The 16,878-nt window shown below is 37.3% G+C and overlaps 1 long non-coding RNA gene across 2 annotated transcripts in view; it reads right to left on the minus strand.

Annotated features, from left to right (window-relative positions):
* LOC307179612 overlaps positions 1-16,878 on the minus strand; it is a 48,920-nt gene that overhangs the window by 17,519 nt on the left and 14,523 nt on the right. For both annotated transcript variants that reach the window (XR_013825444.1, XR_013825445.1), the window contains exon 3: positions 10,682-10,789. This is a non-coding gene — a long non-coding RNA (uncharacterized lncRNA). The remainder of the gene's footprint in view (positions 1-10,681; positions 10,790-16,878) is intronic.

The raw sequence follows: 16,878 nt of genomic DNA on the forward strand, positions 1-16,878 counted from the left end.
TTCAAAATAGATAACCCCAGCTGAGCCAAACCCCCATGGTTACTTGAGAATAGTATCCCTCTAGAAACCAAAAAAATATCCTAAATTTTTAAGTGTTATCTCCTGTGCCTAACACTTTTATTCTGCCTCTATCTTAGGATGTGATGAGCAGTGTTTCTTCAACTTGAGCCAACTAGTATTTCCTGGGGAAAACAGACAGCCATCCATTCACACACATTAAATATTAGTATTTCTCACTCTAATACAAACACACACACCCATGTGTACCACATGTAAACCTGGACATGGGTATTTGCCACAAAGTGGCAGTTTAAAGAGAGGGGAAACAATACGCCATTTTACTATTCTACTTGGTATCCTAGGGAGGAAAGTAGAGTGATAACATGCTATGCTCTGCACCTGGTAAAAGCATTCTGAAAGCTATAGTGGAGTTTTGGTTAAAGATATTCAGCAAATATGTGGGTATATGCAAATTAGTGATCCTAATAATAAATGGTGAAATGTATACTTCCAAGTAGCTTAGATTCCAAAAGAAACAGTCATATGAAGAGTGTAGTATAGGATAGAAGCAAAAACCTCTGTTTTAAGAAGATCATGACGGGGGGCAGGGGGCTAAAGTCCTAGGACCAGAATGAACCATATTTTTAAAGATATTTCCTCTACATGAACTACGTAGAGGCATCTCTATAATTCTGATAAATATAAATAAGTGCTATATTTGTTAGAGTTTTAGTAGCAGCATATTCATGCATCACATGAATAAAGACCCTGAAATGCTTTATTTAATCAATAGGAAGAACCTGATAAAAGTCTACTAATTGCAGTATCTCCTCACACCGGTGGTAGAGCTCTGTTTTAACTGTAATTCACTGTCATAATAGAACCTTCATGAAAACCTAGCAACTTTTCAGGGAAGCAGTTTGAAAGACTAAAGATCTCCTAAAACTCATGCTTTCTTTTTCTTCTTATTATAAATTTATTTATTTATTTATTTTGGGCTGTGTTGGGTCTTCGTTGCTGCGCGCAGGCTTTCTCTAGTTGCAGCGAGCAGGGGCTGCTCTTTGTTGAGGCGCGCGGGCTTCTCACTACGGTGGCCTCTCTTGTTGCAGAGCACGGGCTCTAGGCGCGCGGGCTCAGTAGTTGTGGCTCGCGGGCTTAGTTGCTCCGAGGCATGTGGGATCTTCCCGGACCAGGGCTCGAACCCATGTCCCCTGCATTGGCAGGCGGATTCTTAACCACTGCGCCCCCAGGGAAGTCCCAACCCATGGTTTCTTAGGAGAAGAGAACATTACTCTAAGAAAACCATTTCCAAATTATTTGATATGCACCTGAAGTCTAGCAGCTGCCACCCAGCTCTCTGTGCCTGACAGCTTTTTGCAGTCAGCCTTGCATGCAGAAATAAATAGTAGCAAGATATATCTCCTTATAAAATTTGATAGTTTCTTTTCCATAATATTTACTTTTCAAGCCAATGTAACTGACTGAAAAATTTACTTGCAATTCAGTCACATATTTCTGAGGAATGGAAAATATACTGACTGGCATGACATGCAATAAATCACAAACTATAACAAAATAGATGAAACTAAACAAAATGCTGTGAAGATGAACTACAGATCTCCCTGAAATATATAATCACATTTGTCCACAAAGTTTTTTATTCTATCCATGAGCTGGGAAGGTATATGTAAAAATAAAACCTAATGGTGACCTTTACATAAATAAAATGCATTCCTCTTTAATATTTCCTGCATTCAAAAGAACCTACAAATCATAAAAGACGCTTGGTAGTTTTTACTTATTCATTTTTTATGTATTTTGCAACACTGCAGTCCTTCTCACAGCTTAAAAATTCCTGTGTTTTATACCACTTATGTGCCTGGTCACTCAAATTGACAGGCATATCCCGAAGCAGATTTTTTTCAGTGAGCGGAATAAGGATGGAAATAAAAATCTATCTACCAGAAGAATTGATTCCTAATGGAAAGAAAAAATCCTCTCTGTCCTTAGTGCTGTCCATTGACTGATAAATCATAGATCAAAATCCTACCTATAAAATATTGAAGGAAAACCTCTTCAGACCCAGACTAGTGCTTTAATGACTTGTGCATGCTAAAGACAATTTGAATCGAAGATAAATTCAGAAAGATATCCCAGGATCCAATTTTCTCCAAGCCAAAGGCCATCTGCTCAGTAGGTCTATAATCCTGATTGAGTTGTGTGTGTATGTGTGTGTGTGTGTGTGCGTGCATGTGCATTCACGTGTAGAGGAAGAAAAAGAGAAAGAGACGTGCTCATGCCGTGTTGCATATCAATTTCTTTAGGAAAATAAGTATCGGTGTTATACGGAATACATCTGTGTATTTTTCAATAGATAAAACATTAAGGGAGTAAATTAATAGATTTCAGAATGTAAACCAAATATAAAAGTCAGTAGTTTTTAACAGGTCCTCTGTTTTATAATACTAAGCTAAATCAGCATACAAAAACTATTTTAACATAATGCCCATTAATCTATAAAGAGCTGAAAAATACTGGCAAGTGAGCTCTTTCATATGTATTAGGTTTCCAAAAGCCATCCTTCTGATTTGGGTATGTCTATTTTTTTTTTTCCCCATTCATTTTCCATTTTTTCTTCATTTATTCACTGACAAATTAACCAAATGGATAAATAACACCTAATAGATAGCCTGGATAATTTGAAAATACAGATCAAACTCTACACATAATACACATCAAACTCAACTTGTTACAAATTGATTGCATTATCTATTCTCTGAACCACCTATGCATATAATAGCCTAATCCACGTTTAAACTTCCTCTTCTTTTTTCTAAAAGAAAAATCCACTATCGTTCTCAGATTTACTCTTACTTCCTCTAAGCTACTTGTTGAAATCAACAGATGTGCCTAGGGAAGAAATGGTCACAAATACCATGTCATACCTGTGAGTTAACCCCCTCTGGACCTTGATATCACAATTCTTCACTTCCTGGTTAGCTCTTGAGTCTCTTCAAAAAAAATGTTTTATAATATTTTTCAACTCTTCTAAATGACATCAGCAGAAAGATGGGACCAAATCGCCTCATCTGCCATTCTGGGAGGAATAGCCAAATCCGGCCCTGGTTCACATACCTGGTGGTACTTCAAGGCTCCAGGAGCCCTGCGGGGAGTTCACGTCCAGCTCCTACAGTTCCTGCTGTGTCTCCAGTCTTTTCTGGAGCCAGGGTGCATTCTTCCAGTTACCAGCCCCAAAGCACATACAAGCCCCATCACTAACTGATGTGGCATCAGTTCACACTTAATGGCTTTGATTTCTCTCTTTCTTTCTATTCCAGGAGAGAATTTCCCATTCCTTTTGAAGCCTGACCATGTACATGTGTCACTGTGTACTGAGAGGGGGACTGCACGTGTCAGCTCAGGCTGTCATCAAGACTGAGCTTTGAAATTTGATTTCCACAGTATAAAGTCTGCCTTTTACCACTTCTACTATAGAAATGTATTCTGACATTAGACTTAAATTCTTCTGAAGTCCTTCCATAGATCATTTATTTCTCTTAATTTAAAGAAATTACTTTTTCTTCATGTTCTGTTAAATTTTAATTGGATCCTGCTGAATTTTCAACTCCACTTGGTTTTCTCAGGAGGATCTTGGGGCTCTTACAGTAGAGGCCATGTCGTCTAGCATAACATTAAAAATGACAAATACCTTGAAACTGTCTCCTGGACTCTGAGACAGATAATTTCTAGGAATAGATTTTGTTTCTGAGGAGTCATATAATACTTCTTTATCTGGTTCTGTCTTGTATTTACCAATAACACTATTATTTTATTTTTTCTTTAAATTTTTACCTTGACCAGCTAAGATTCCTCTCAAAGATTTATTATCTCATAGCCTTGTCTACACAGTACACTTGGGGGGTGGCCCAAATCCTTCCTCAGTTCGGTAAATTCTGAGTTGTATAAAGTACACAGCTTCTATCAAGGTCTCACCTACTTAGAGAACTATGTGTGCTACTGTTACTCCAACTTAAGAGATGTAGTCTTTCCTTCATGGCCTACTTTTCACATATTTTAAATATATAAATAGTTAAATATTAATTCCTGTATGAACTGCAATTATGGTAGCCACCTCCACTGCAACCTTCCCTCTTTTACTTGGAATCAGTTCTGCACTTCCCAGAATGCTATTAAGTCCTCACAATCCTTGCCATTTCCTTCTCTACCTCCACATTCTCATTTCCCATCCACTAGATTTTTAATTTACGGGCTGTCCAATATCTGAGGGAATGCAGAAAAGTGGAGAGTTTGGGGCAGTGCTCTAGTTATAACAAAGACCAGGGCTTTGGTTTCTGACTGATACCAACCATGGGTCTCTACACGGAGGATTGGAAACTACTAAAGTAGGAACAAAGAGCCTTTAACCTCTTTTCAGGAAGTGTCTTTTGTAAGAAATAAAGCCTACATGAGCCATTGACTAAACAGTGTGTGTGTACTGAAGGAGGGCAGAATTTGCCACCCCAAAATATACCTCCTTGGCATAAGGATTATTATAGGCTGATTACTTTTAAGAAGCAGCAGACCTAGGAAAAGCTCTGAAAACTGAGTAGAAGTTACCCTTTTGTAAGAGACATGTACAGGTATATGGGGAATCTCCATTCGAAAGGGTGTCTCCCTCTTGGTTACCACGAAGAGGATGACCAAATCTCCAGAAACTCTTATCAATGGAGAAGACAATGCCCTAAATCTGCGTAATAACCTTACTCTTATTCACTGTGCTCTTCCTGACCGCCGCCCACAGCTGGCTTCCCCATGTCCCAACACCTTCTTTGGTTGAAGTGGACACAGTATTTAAGGTGGTGGCTTGGGTCATTTTGGGGAGTTACTCACTTTCCTGGGTCTCTCCCATGAACACAGGAGGTATACATGTTATTAAACTTCTGTTTGTTTTTCTCCTGTTAATCTTTTATTACAATGGGGAGGGGTGGTGTCTCAGCCGAGCCCTAGGAGTAGAGGGAAAATTATTTTTCATAACGTGTAGTATAAATTAAGTTCATCTGTATTATAATGTGCAGCACTCTCTAAAAAATCTGACATTATATAGGTTTCCAGTGAAACTTTTTAATAGTTCATGAGTTTTTATCTTTTTTGATCATCTTTCAAATTATCTAAATGACAATGCTGCAACAAGGACATCTGAACTTAATCCATTTTAAACCAGACCCTCCCAGTAAAAACACTAAGACTTGTGGAGTGCTCACTATTTGCTAATCACCAAAGTAAATGCTTTAGAAGCATTTTCTCATTACCTTTGCAAAAGAGTCTTTTTTGGGTAGGTGGTCTTCCTAACCTCTTTTTCCCTGTAGGTAAGCTGAGAAATAGAGGAGTTAGAAAATTAGTAGTAAGTTAGGAAAAAGGAGTGGTAAATTCAGCCTTTTGGCTTCAGAAACTAAACTCTTAACCATGGTGCTAAAGTCCTTCCAAGAGGGTAGTATGAAGTTCTATGAATTTCTAGTGAAAATAATTAACAAATGTAGCAGTTGAATTATAGAAGGTGTTCTTAGATGTCAAGACTATTACGAAATATTTGCTCAGCTGCAAATAACTGATATTTACTCACAAATACACATGGATGCTATATTTTAATAGTAAATATATATTTCTCCTTTCTGGTTAACATTTACTCTAACTGCTGTTTTGAAAATATTGTTTTTTCTAATGTTATCTTTTCAATAACAAAGGGTTAAAATGGCAAGTGATTTAAGCGTTTGTGGTTTGTGCCCATTGTGAAACATGTCTGGAAAATTCTTTGACGCTCCTCTCATTGAAAGGTGAGGTCTATGTCAGCCCGCCTTGGATATGGACCCTGACTGTTTGGCCAACAGAATACAGTGGAAATTACACTTTACGGTGTACAGGATCAACCCTTAATAAACTGGCAGATTCCAGTGAAGTCATTCGTGAGCCGTTCATTCTTGAATCCTCGGCACCATTCCTAAGGGCGCTCAAGCGGGTCGCGCAGATGCCTGTGTGGAGGGTGGAGGGACTCCAGGGACGCTGCCCCCCTGCCTCCCTTAGCTGCCACCTGTCAGTCATCATCACCCTATCCGTCATGTGAACCAGCTCTCTTAAGAGTGGAGTTTCCAGTTCAGAGTTGAGCCAACCTAGCCGGTGCCACTTGGGGAAGAGGTAGCTGTCCCCACCAAGCTCTGCCCAAATTGCAGATTTTGTACAGAATAAATGATGGTTGTAGGGGGAAGTAACAAATTTGGGGGCAATCTATAATAAGGCAATAGCTACCTGACCTGAAGGCTCTGAGACGCATCTATTTTCAATGTACTCACAAATAGACAATCTCTGCTCCCGAGATGTGGAACTTGCATTTAGATCTCTTCTTATCTGGAACAGTTTTAAGTTATGAGGAAATAATGATAACGTTTAAGTGGCACTATGGAATACTTTACTATGTACTTTCAGGTACCAGACGAAAGAGTAAAGGCTAAAGGGCACTCAGTTTTCGGATCATCCCTGCAAATCACTCACATCTCACGCTGGAACCCAGACTCTCAGGGTCAGCTTTCTGACGTCATAGGAGCTGAAGCTGGGTCCATCTCCAGAGCCGTATAAAACCAACGCAGATGTTTCCTCATCGGAGGCTCTTTTGTTGATGAGGCATTTTCTCACATATATTGTCAGCATTTTCCTTTCTGGGGGGCTCTTCTCATTAGCATTTAAACATGACCCAGTCAATCACAGTCAACAGGAGCCTTCCATCAACTTTCTCTCCCATCGCCTCAAGCCTTATTTCTATCTCTGTCCCATAGCGCCTTCCCTTTTTGTCATAACAAACATCCTGTTCACTCCTCTTCCCCTTGTAATCTGACTTCCACTTCCAGCCCTGCAACTGCTTCGACCTAGGTTACAGAGTAAATAGAAATACTTCTTTCTGAAGCAACTGGACCTTTTGATTCTTAGTTTACATGAATTTTCTATGGTATGCAGTTCTTCTTCTCAAGATCCTCCCCACACGCTCCAGAACTGGTCACATCTGAATTAGTCTGCTTGGGCTATCGTAGGAGAGCATCACGGGCTTGGTGGCGTAAACAACAGACATTTCTTTTCTCTCAGTTCTGGAAGGGAAGGTGGAGACTGAGGTGCCAGGAGCTCGGTTTTTCTCTGGCTCGCACATGGCTGCCTTCCCGCCCAGTCCTAGCATGGCCCTTCCCTGGGGCCGACACAGAGAGCGCTGGGTGCCTTGTCTCCTTGTAAGGACATCAGTCCCACTGGATTAGGGTTCCATCCTTAGGACTTCATTTAACCTTAATGACCTCCCCGAAGGCCCCGGCTCTCTTGCTGCGGGTAAGGGCTTCAACACAGGAATTCGGTGAGAACACAGTTTGGTCCATAACAAACTTCTCAGCTTACCTGAGGTCAAATTACTTAACCTCTTCTAACCATTCTGACCCTCCAGTGTATTTACTGTTAGTGCACTCTCTCAATACCCTTTCCTCCTTATGACATAAATTACTACTTATATCTCACACAGCCTTGAGTCTCCAGCCCAGCTCTCTCCCCGGAGTGTCTGATTCACTCAGCTGTATATTAGACAATCTAACTCTATGCCCCACAAATATCTTACATCAAATAATCCGAAGTGTTTCGCATCTCATACACATGAACCAAGTTATCAGCAAGTTATCCAAGCCAGGACTCTGGGTTTTGTCTTTTTATCCTCAACACACTCATACACTTCACAAAATTCAACAATTCCCTTTGTTTTACTTTCAGAGTCTGTTTCAAATGTCTCTGGATCATGAACTCTCTTGTCTCTGTGCTTTTTCCAATATACTTATTTCACCAAGAACATTCTGGCCACGTGACCTGGGTAATCCCACTCCATTCTTCGCGTCTCACCTACGGTGCAACCGTCTCTGGAAACAAGGCCCTGAATCTCTAGACTGAACCTAGTGATGGTAACTGGTTTCATCACTTATTCTTCCTAGTATAGTCTGTGGCAGCCACTCTTCAAAAAGAGGATGCACCCCTACCCAAACTTTGGTTTAGACAGTAAGACTGATAATCATACGTACATAAAAGACTGTGAATAATGCTATCATTTACATAACGAGACTTCCTGGAGAGTGCAGGGCAACCTCCCTAAAAAAGTCCTAAGATGGAAAAAGCAAGGAAAGGGGTTTAACTGTGGTTAGCAGGCAGGGCTGGGATGAAGGCTGTCGCACACAGGCACACAGAGTAAGGTCTGAGCGCTCTGAATCTCTCGCTGGAGTGAAGGAGTCACCGTCCGGGTTTCTCATCAGCTGGACAAGATGTGAGGCAGAGGATGGAGAGGAGTGATGCTGAAAAGCTGTCAGTGGTGAGACATCAAAAAAGAAAAACCTCAGGCTCCTTACTATGTGGTGTTAGGAGCTCAGCTGAGCAGGGAAAGCAGGAACCAGGCAGCCAGGCATCAGAGTTGCCCATTAGAGCAACAAGCCAACAATGAAGGAGTCAAGCCTTTAGTCACTGCAGTGGGAGGCAGGAGGCTAACATGGAACCCGGCCCCCTGTCCTATTTTCCTCATGGGAAGGCTTACTCTTGGAGGGTCAGGCAGGTGTGCACATGTCGGGGTCATCTCACTGCTGAGGGAGCCCTGACCCAGAGGCTCCGCAGTTGAACAAGCCTGGGGTGGAGGACAGCATCAGGGGGAAGGGCTAGCGGTGGAGAGGTGGAGGGTACAGGGTCAGGGTGGGGAAAAGTGTCTGTAAGGACTTCTCCTCCTTCCCACGAGGAGCTGTCAGCACGCCTAAAGAAGAAGACCGCTGCCCCAGGCCTCACACAAATGACCGGGAATGAAGGCATCAGGGCTAGGAATGTAGATACCTGAGGAGGGCCCGGGTCCTTGACGGCAATTCCCTTCAGAGACTGCATTGCAAAGACTGGGCCGGGCGTCTGGTGTGGGAGGAGCACCGTGACCCTGAGGCCTGTCAGATAAAGCCTCTGGCCAGTGGTCAGCAGGAAAAATTACGTAAAGAGGTTGAGCCGGGAGCCAGCCTCCTAACATGGTCCTGAACATATGGAATTATGGTCACATGCAAGGCCAAGGGGGAGAAGACACACCTGATCAGATTATCCTTTCACTGAGCATATTTTAACGTGCATGAGTTATCTTATTTTTGAAATATTCTGGCATTATTCATTTTAGCTGAGTCTCTCTTCCTGATATTATAGATCAACATGCTACTTCCATTGCAAAATTTAACCACTTTTTAATAATCTATACTTATAAATATGTTTTGAAAGCAGATGGAAATTTTTTAACACACTGGCAAAAACCATATTTTTAGCACAACAATCATTAATGAGGAAGAGTCATCAAGAGCTGTCCTTTAAGAAAGGAGTTCAGAGGAGTTTTTAGAACACAGGCTTTCAAATTGTACAGACTTGAGAAAATTCTATAAGCGTCAATTTTACCATCCATAAATACAGTTCCTAAAATTGTTATGAAGATGAAATAAGGCAAAACGTACAAATAACATACTCTGGCATATATATGGCCCAATAAATGATTAACTGATGGGTCAGTTAGAATGTGTACCATCCATTCATGGCTCTTAAGTGATTTAACACTCTGTGTACAGATACAGACTTGAGAAGATGAGCGACGGGTAAAAGGGGATGTGAGATCTCCTCGAGGTTCAGTTTTTCTGTTAAAAAAATGAAGACTTTCCTTTCTCTTGACTGATTTTTGGGCTTATTTTCATGCCTTCTAGTTGTCTAAAAAGCTCAAAATTACTACAAAAAGCCTGGTGAATTTTGGGGGTGTCTAAGAAGAAGTCTTTCTATGCATTGCTCTGTCAAGAAGGGGCTCAAATTTAGAATATATTGTATTTTTGGTAAAGTATAGTTCTCCCAAATCATTCGTATTCTTGACATTATTTCTGCACCTATCGTCTAATCTGTCCTGCTCACATTGTTTCCCCATGAGATGTGGACATGAGTCTTGAAGACATATAAACATGGTCCTAAATGCAATGTGGATTATCTTCTACAACTTTTACACTTATGCTAATATGGACTGATTAAAATGGTGAGCGTGGCATTTAAACTGAATTATATTTATGTCAGGTACTTTATCAATTCTTACTTGTTATCAGGAACTAATGATTTAAAAATTAATAAGATATATCCTCTGCCCTTGAAAAACTGATAATTAGCTTAGAGTATAGGTACATATTTAACCTACCATAATCAATGCAATAAGGACTAGAACAAATACAACAGTAGTATGTCTTGAAAACAAAGTAAAAGGGGTTATTAAAGTGCCTTCAAGTATTAGGGAACACTCTACTTATGAGGTCACAACTGACTTGTCTTGAAGAACAGATAAACATGTCCAGGAAGAGAAAATTAGAGAATGCCAGGCAGAGCAGAAGCAAGAGTATGAGAAAAGTCATGGAGTTCTCAAAACTGCAAAATGAAGCTGAAATTAGGCCAGCTATATGCATCCCTTCAATAAAAGGTCCTTCCAAGTTTCAAAAATATCTTCCAGGTTTGAAACTTCAAGAACACCCATTTGACAGAAGTATAGATAGGAATTATTATACATTGAATGAAAACTGGCTTTAATCATAAAGCCCACAGCACCTAATAAAGTAATAATTATGATGATGAGGTCACTTACCATGGGCTGAGATCATACAGTCTGTTAGTGGCATATCTGTCTGGGAACGAAAGTATCCCTTAATCTAAGAGCATGGTCTGTCAACTGCATGTTGGAGCTTCTTCTTAGCTGTTCACAAGAAAAAATAATGAAAATAAAAATTATTTATTCATAAAAATCACACTGGTTTCTTTTCCATTTGAAAAAATATGGATAGGAAATTTTAATAAATTAAAAAAAATTTTTTTCTGATAACATATTTGTATCCAGCCAGGCATTGAGTATAAGTGTATTCCTTGAAAAACTCTCCTACAGTAAGGTTTACACATATTTTTGTGTTACATTAATATACATTCTGTTAGGAGAAACCATCCATGAAATCACAAAGGATTGTATATTTTCTATATAAGTGTGCTGTATGGCTGTTCTCTGAAGAAATGAACTCTCACATGTCTAAAATATAGCATGTACCATGAGCGCTAAATCAGAAATTTCAGTGAAACGCTAAACTGTGTTTAAGTCTTCCTTTTTTCTTACACGTTTCATTCCAACTACTCCTGAATGTACTATTTCAACTTAAGTTGATTCTGTCACAAACAAACTCATATTGTTTACATTTTATGGCAGTTGGCATCTTGGTTCTCTTGGACTGAATAGTCAGAACTTTATAAATGTGCTGTGATTGTACCATGGGTTGGACCGGCCATGCTGGGCAGTGATGGGGCACCAGCTAGATGCTATGCCAACTTGAAGCCACGCTGAAGCTGACAACTGATTTAGCACAGTGAGCTGTTTCAACTGAGATCGACTGTTTGTGTTCTCTAACTTCAAGAGACAGTTATTTTGAAAGATGTATTTCTTTTGTTGGGCTAAAAAGAATACTTTGTCTTAATTATACTTGACATTTCAAAGCTTATACCAAGAGCTTTCTCTGGGGACAGAAACAAACCACTTGTCTCCTCTAGAATAGGAGAGTGAAATGAATAAACACAACCCTTGTTCTTCTCATTCGAGAGTGCAATTTCTCTGGTATTTGTTTGTTTTTTGTTTCATTTATTTTTTTCTTTTGAAGAGCACTGGATGGGCTGTAGCTTAATATTCTCTAGGACACTCAAAGTATTGATGGGAGAAATATTTTGGAAAATTAAGAAATAAATTGCTAGTGTACAAAGCAATATACTGTGTGCCCTTGGTTGTTCTGTGTGTTCATTCAGAGCAGTTAATTTTCTCTGAAGGGGTAAAATAAAATGGGTACTAATATACCAAGAATCTGACATTTTTATGCTTGTATTTCTTGAAATCACTGCAAATTAACAGACTACAATTTTCTTCAATTTTAATTTAAGTTGTCATTTCCTTTGCAAGTATACAATTTTTGTGGTTTCTCTACATCTTGAAATGTTTCATGATCTATGTTTTATCTCTTATGATATGATCTGTATAAATCTTTATTATATAAAATTATTCAAATCACTTTTTCCATGAAGGTGCATAGGAGATACTGTAGTCTAGCAAAACTGAAGTAATTTAATTAAAATGAAAGTAATTTTATAAAATATATGATGCATTTTCTGAGAGAATAAAATTAATTTAGTCTTATTTGTACTTCTAGAAAGTAGGAAGTTGAAGTAATCAATGGCATTAAATAGCAAAATATATGAATAATAGATATCTGCAATTTTTTTCCAAATTATATGGCATAAATACAGTATCCATTAAACACAAGACTAAATTTTAGTATATAAGTGTGAAATTATGTAAAATTCTTTGAAATATATGGATAGAAGCAGATTTTTCCTCTAGATATAATTGTAAGATATCAGAAATATTCAAAGAATTGCTTTATTTTACCAATAAGAATACACAGATATCAACTACTTTTGTATGAGTCAGTAGAATATATATGAGAAGTTTTAAGGAGGAAAGTTCAAGTAGGCACTTAGAACCAGAAAGAGGTGTCTAAGCATACTATTCACATGAATTGAAATATTTGCTTCAAATAACACTGAGAGAAACTGAAGAACATATTATGAGGTTGTTATTTTGTATATGTACTTTATTTTACAATGTATTTTATATGTCCTCTCTATAATCTCAAACATCTCAAAATTTTCTCAACAGCATCACATATCCTTTTGTAGAAACTGTTTCTATTTTTCTGGATTTAATTCACAGATTATGTTAGTATTATTAATACGTGATCCCAAAGGCAAGGACATTATTTCAAGGGGAAATTCAGAAACATGGTGAGATAATAAATCCTAACTGGTTAACCTAGTTATTTAATTACTAATATTAATTTAATCAATTGTGGCAAATTACAATGTCTTCGTACTTCAGATTTTGCTTGTGCTGGACAAGCAAAGAGACAACAGTCCTTGCCCTTGATGAATAATCACATATTTTATGATGATATCTACATTTTAGATAAGAGGCTTCTTAATAGTTTTATAATAAATGACAAATGTAATCTCCATTATATTGTTGTAAATATTTATATTTAAAATAAAATTATACATTTCTCTTTGAAATGAACCATTTCAATACCAAAGCAATTTGACAACTCACATTTATCTATGAAGAAAAAAATACATAAATAAACCCATCTTTAATAGTCAAGTTGTTGACCATGTCACCTTTCCCTCTTAAGTCATATTTTCATTTCACATTTCTCATAGACTATTATCCTTATATATTATAACTTTTAAACTGGAAAGTCTTCTATTAATCATCATGTAATAATTTTTATCTATAAAATCACATATGTGTATTGAACTCTATGTTTAATTCTTTAGGCCATAAGCCTGTATGTTTTAAAAGATTTTTTCAGGATTGGGTTAAGACTTCAATTATTTTAGCACATACCTGGTCAAAACAATAAAAATGTATTGCAAATTTTAAAAAAAGGCATAAAATGAAAGTTATACTGAAAATGTCTCTTACTATACAAACAGCTCATGCAGCTCAAAAGCAAAAAAAAAACACAATCAAAAAATGGGCAGAAGACCTAAATAGACATTTCTCCAAAGAAGATATACAGATGGCCAACAAACACATGAAAAGATGCTCAACATCATTAATTATTAGAGAAATGCAAATCAAAACTACAATGAGGTATTACCTCACATCGGCTAGAACGGGCATCATCAGAAAATCTACAAACAACAAATGCTGGAGGGTGTGTGGAGAAAAGGGAACCCTCCTGCACTGTTGGTGGGAATGTAAATTGATACAGCTACTATGGAGAACACTATGGAGGTTCCTTAAAAAAACAAAAATAGAACTATCATATGACCCAGCAATCCCACTACTGGGCATATACCCAGAGAAAACCATAATTCAAAAAGACACATGCACCCCAATGTTCATTGTAGCACTATATACAATAGCCAGGACATGGAAGTAACCTAAATGCCCATCAACAGATGAATGGATAAAGAAGATGTGATACATATATACAATGGAATATTACTCAGCTGTAAAAAGGAACAAAATTGGGTCATTTGTAGAGACATGGATGGACCTAGAGACTGTCATACAGAGTAAAGTAAGTCAGAAAGAGAAAAACAAATATCGTATATTAACTCATATATGTGGAATCTAGAAAAATGATATAGACGATCTTATTTGCAAAGCAGAAACAGACACACAGATGTAGAGAACAAACGTATGGACACCAAGCGAGGAAGGAGGGGGCGGAATGAACTGGGAGACTGGGATTGACATATATACACTATTGAATACTATGTATAAAATAGATAACTAATGAGAACCTACTGTATAGCTCAGGGAACTCTACTCAACACTCTGTGGTGACCTAAATGGGAAGGAAATCCAAAAAAGAGGGGATATATGTATACGTATAGCTGATTCATTTTGCTGTACAGTAGAAACTAACACAACATTGTAAAGCAACTATACTCCAATAAAAATAAATTTTAAGAAAGTTCTTAATATTATATCTAACTACATTTAATGTTTTATTAAATAGTTCATATATTTATGAATGAGTATTACTTGGTGCAAGAATTAGAGTGAGTTCAGCATCAATTTTATCCTATAGTATATTTTTAGAAATGAAACCAATGAGGAAACAGTGTATCTGAAAGTAAGTCAATGGAAATGGAAGGTGTTTTGTACAGCAACGTTATCTGACTTTTAAAGTGTTTCTAAGTTATGAGATAAAATTCACAAGTGTTGTCTATCAAAAAGAATTATCTTGGCGATATATTATGTATCTATATGATCAAATCTTTCTACAAATTTGTTAAAAGCAACAAATTAGAATTCAAATAATTTGTAAAATCATTCACCTGTTAGTCATGTAATCATTCTCTTTCTAAACCAAATTTCTACTCAATTTGGGTATTGAAAAGCATATGCAAATTGGTTTTACCCAGACCTTCTCAATGACTTAATTTTATTTGCTATTCTTTTACTCAAAGATATTTAAAAATGGAGATTCAATCAGATGAGATGGGATAGAATATTTGCAAGTTATACATCTGACAAACAGATTGTATCCAGAATATTTAAAGAGCTCTCAGAATGAAACAGCAAGAAAACAACCAATCAAATGAGGAACTGTGCAAAAGACTTGAACAGACATCTGTGTCATCTATGAAGATGAAGAAGAACATGAAAGAGATGCTCATTATCATTAGCCATTAGGGATATAAGACTTAGAGTCATGATGAGATTTTACACTCATCTTTCAGAACAGCTGTAATAACATCGACAATACTAAGTGTTAGTGAGGATAAGGGACAACTGAATCTTTCATACATTGTTGTTGGGAATGTAAATGGTACAGCAACTCTGCAAAATAGTTTGACAGTTTTGTAAAAACTGTATACTTCCAATACGAATCAACAATTAGACTTCTAAAGAAGTGAACACATGTGTTTACACAGAAAGCTATACACAAACGTTCATAGAAGTTTTAACTTTAGAAGCCAAAAAATGAAAACAACTTAGACGTCCTTCAGTGAGTGAAAGGATAAATAATCTGTGGGTCATTTACACCACGAAGGATACACAACATTAAAAAGGAACACACTATTGATACACTCAACTTATATGTATCTCAATAGCATTATATTGAGTGAAAAATGCTCATCTCAAAAGGTTACATATTTATGATTCCATTTATGTAACATTCTCAGAATGACAAAAATTACAGTGCTTAAGAACAGATCAGTGGGGGTCAGGGTTTAGAGTTGGGGGTGGGTGAGCCTGTAAAGGGGTATCATGAAGTTTCTTTGGGGAGAGAGAATAATACTGTATCCTGATTGCGATGGTGGTTACACATAACTATGCATGTGATAAAATTTTATAGAAGTAGACACCAAAAATGAGTAGTGCATGCAAAAATTGATAAATCTAAATAAGGTCTATAACTGAGTTAATAGTATTGTACCAATGTCAGTTTCCTCTTGTTTGGTAATGTACTATGGTTATTCAAAATGTTATCATTGGGTGAAAGTCATACGGGTATCCTCCTCATGATGTTTGCTGATTCCTATGAGTCTAAGCATATTTCAAAATAAAAAGTTAAGAATATATTTAAAATATTAAGCATAACTCTTTCATATTCTATGAATAACTCTAGTATCTAAAGTCTTTGCTGATATGATTTTGCTGACAGTTGTTCTTGTTTTCTCTTGCTCATGGTTTAGTTGCCTTGTTGAGAATTTTGACTGCACGCATATCAAATAAAATTCAAAGAATTTTTTGAGGCCTCTTTTGAAGATGATTCTCTACCTTACCTGAAGTTTTTATAATACTTAGGTAGTGCTGTTTAGAATGAAAATCTTTGTTAGGGCAAGCTTATGATTGCAAATTTTTAGAGATGACTTTTTTTTCCCACCTTGCTCCAAAACTGGAGACAGTCTATTTTCCTTATTTTCACTTGGGTTTATTTCCACTTCATTCTCCCTGAAAATAATGCTATTTTAGTGCCAGATATCTGGCGAAGACATACTATTAAATTAGTGACCATGAATAATTTCTAGGTTTTATCTCCTCTCCTTTACGAGGCTGTGAATATTAAAGCTCCAATGTTCAGTCTTTGTTCTGAGGGTAGCATTGGTGTCAACGTTTTACTAAATCTCTGGAGTCATGCTTCTGCTAAATTGACTATAGCTTTCTTGATACTTCAAATACAATTTTAACAGATACTTATTTAACTATGTAAAATATTTTTAGCTGTGTCCTTT

Source organism: Stenella coeruleoalba, assembly GCF_951394435.1.
Source record: "Stenella coeruleoalba genome assembly, chromosome: 21".
NCBI lineage: Eukaryota > Metazoa > Chordata > Mammalia > Artiodactyla > Delphinidae > Stenella > Stenella coeruleoalba.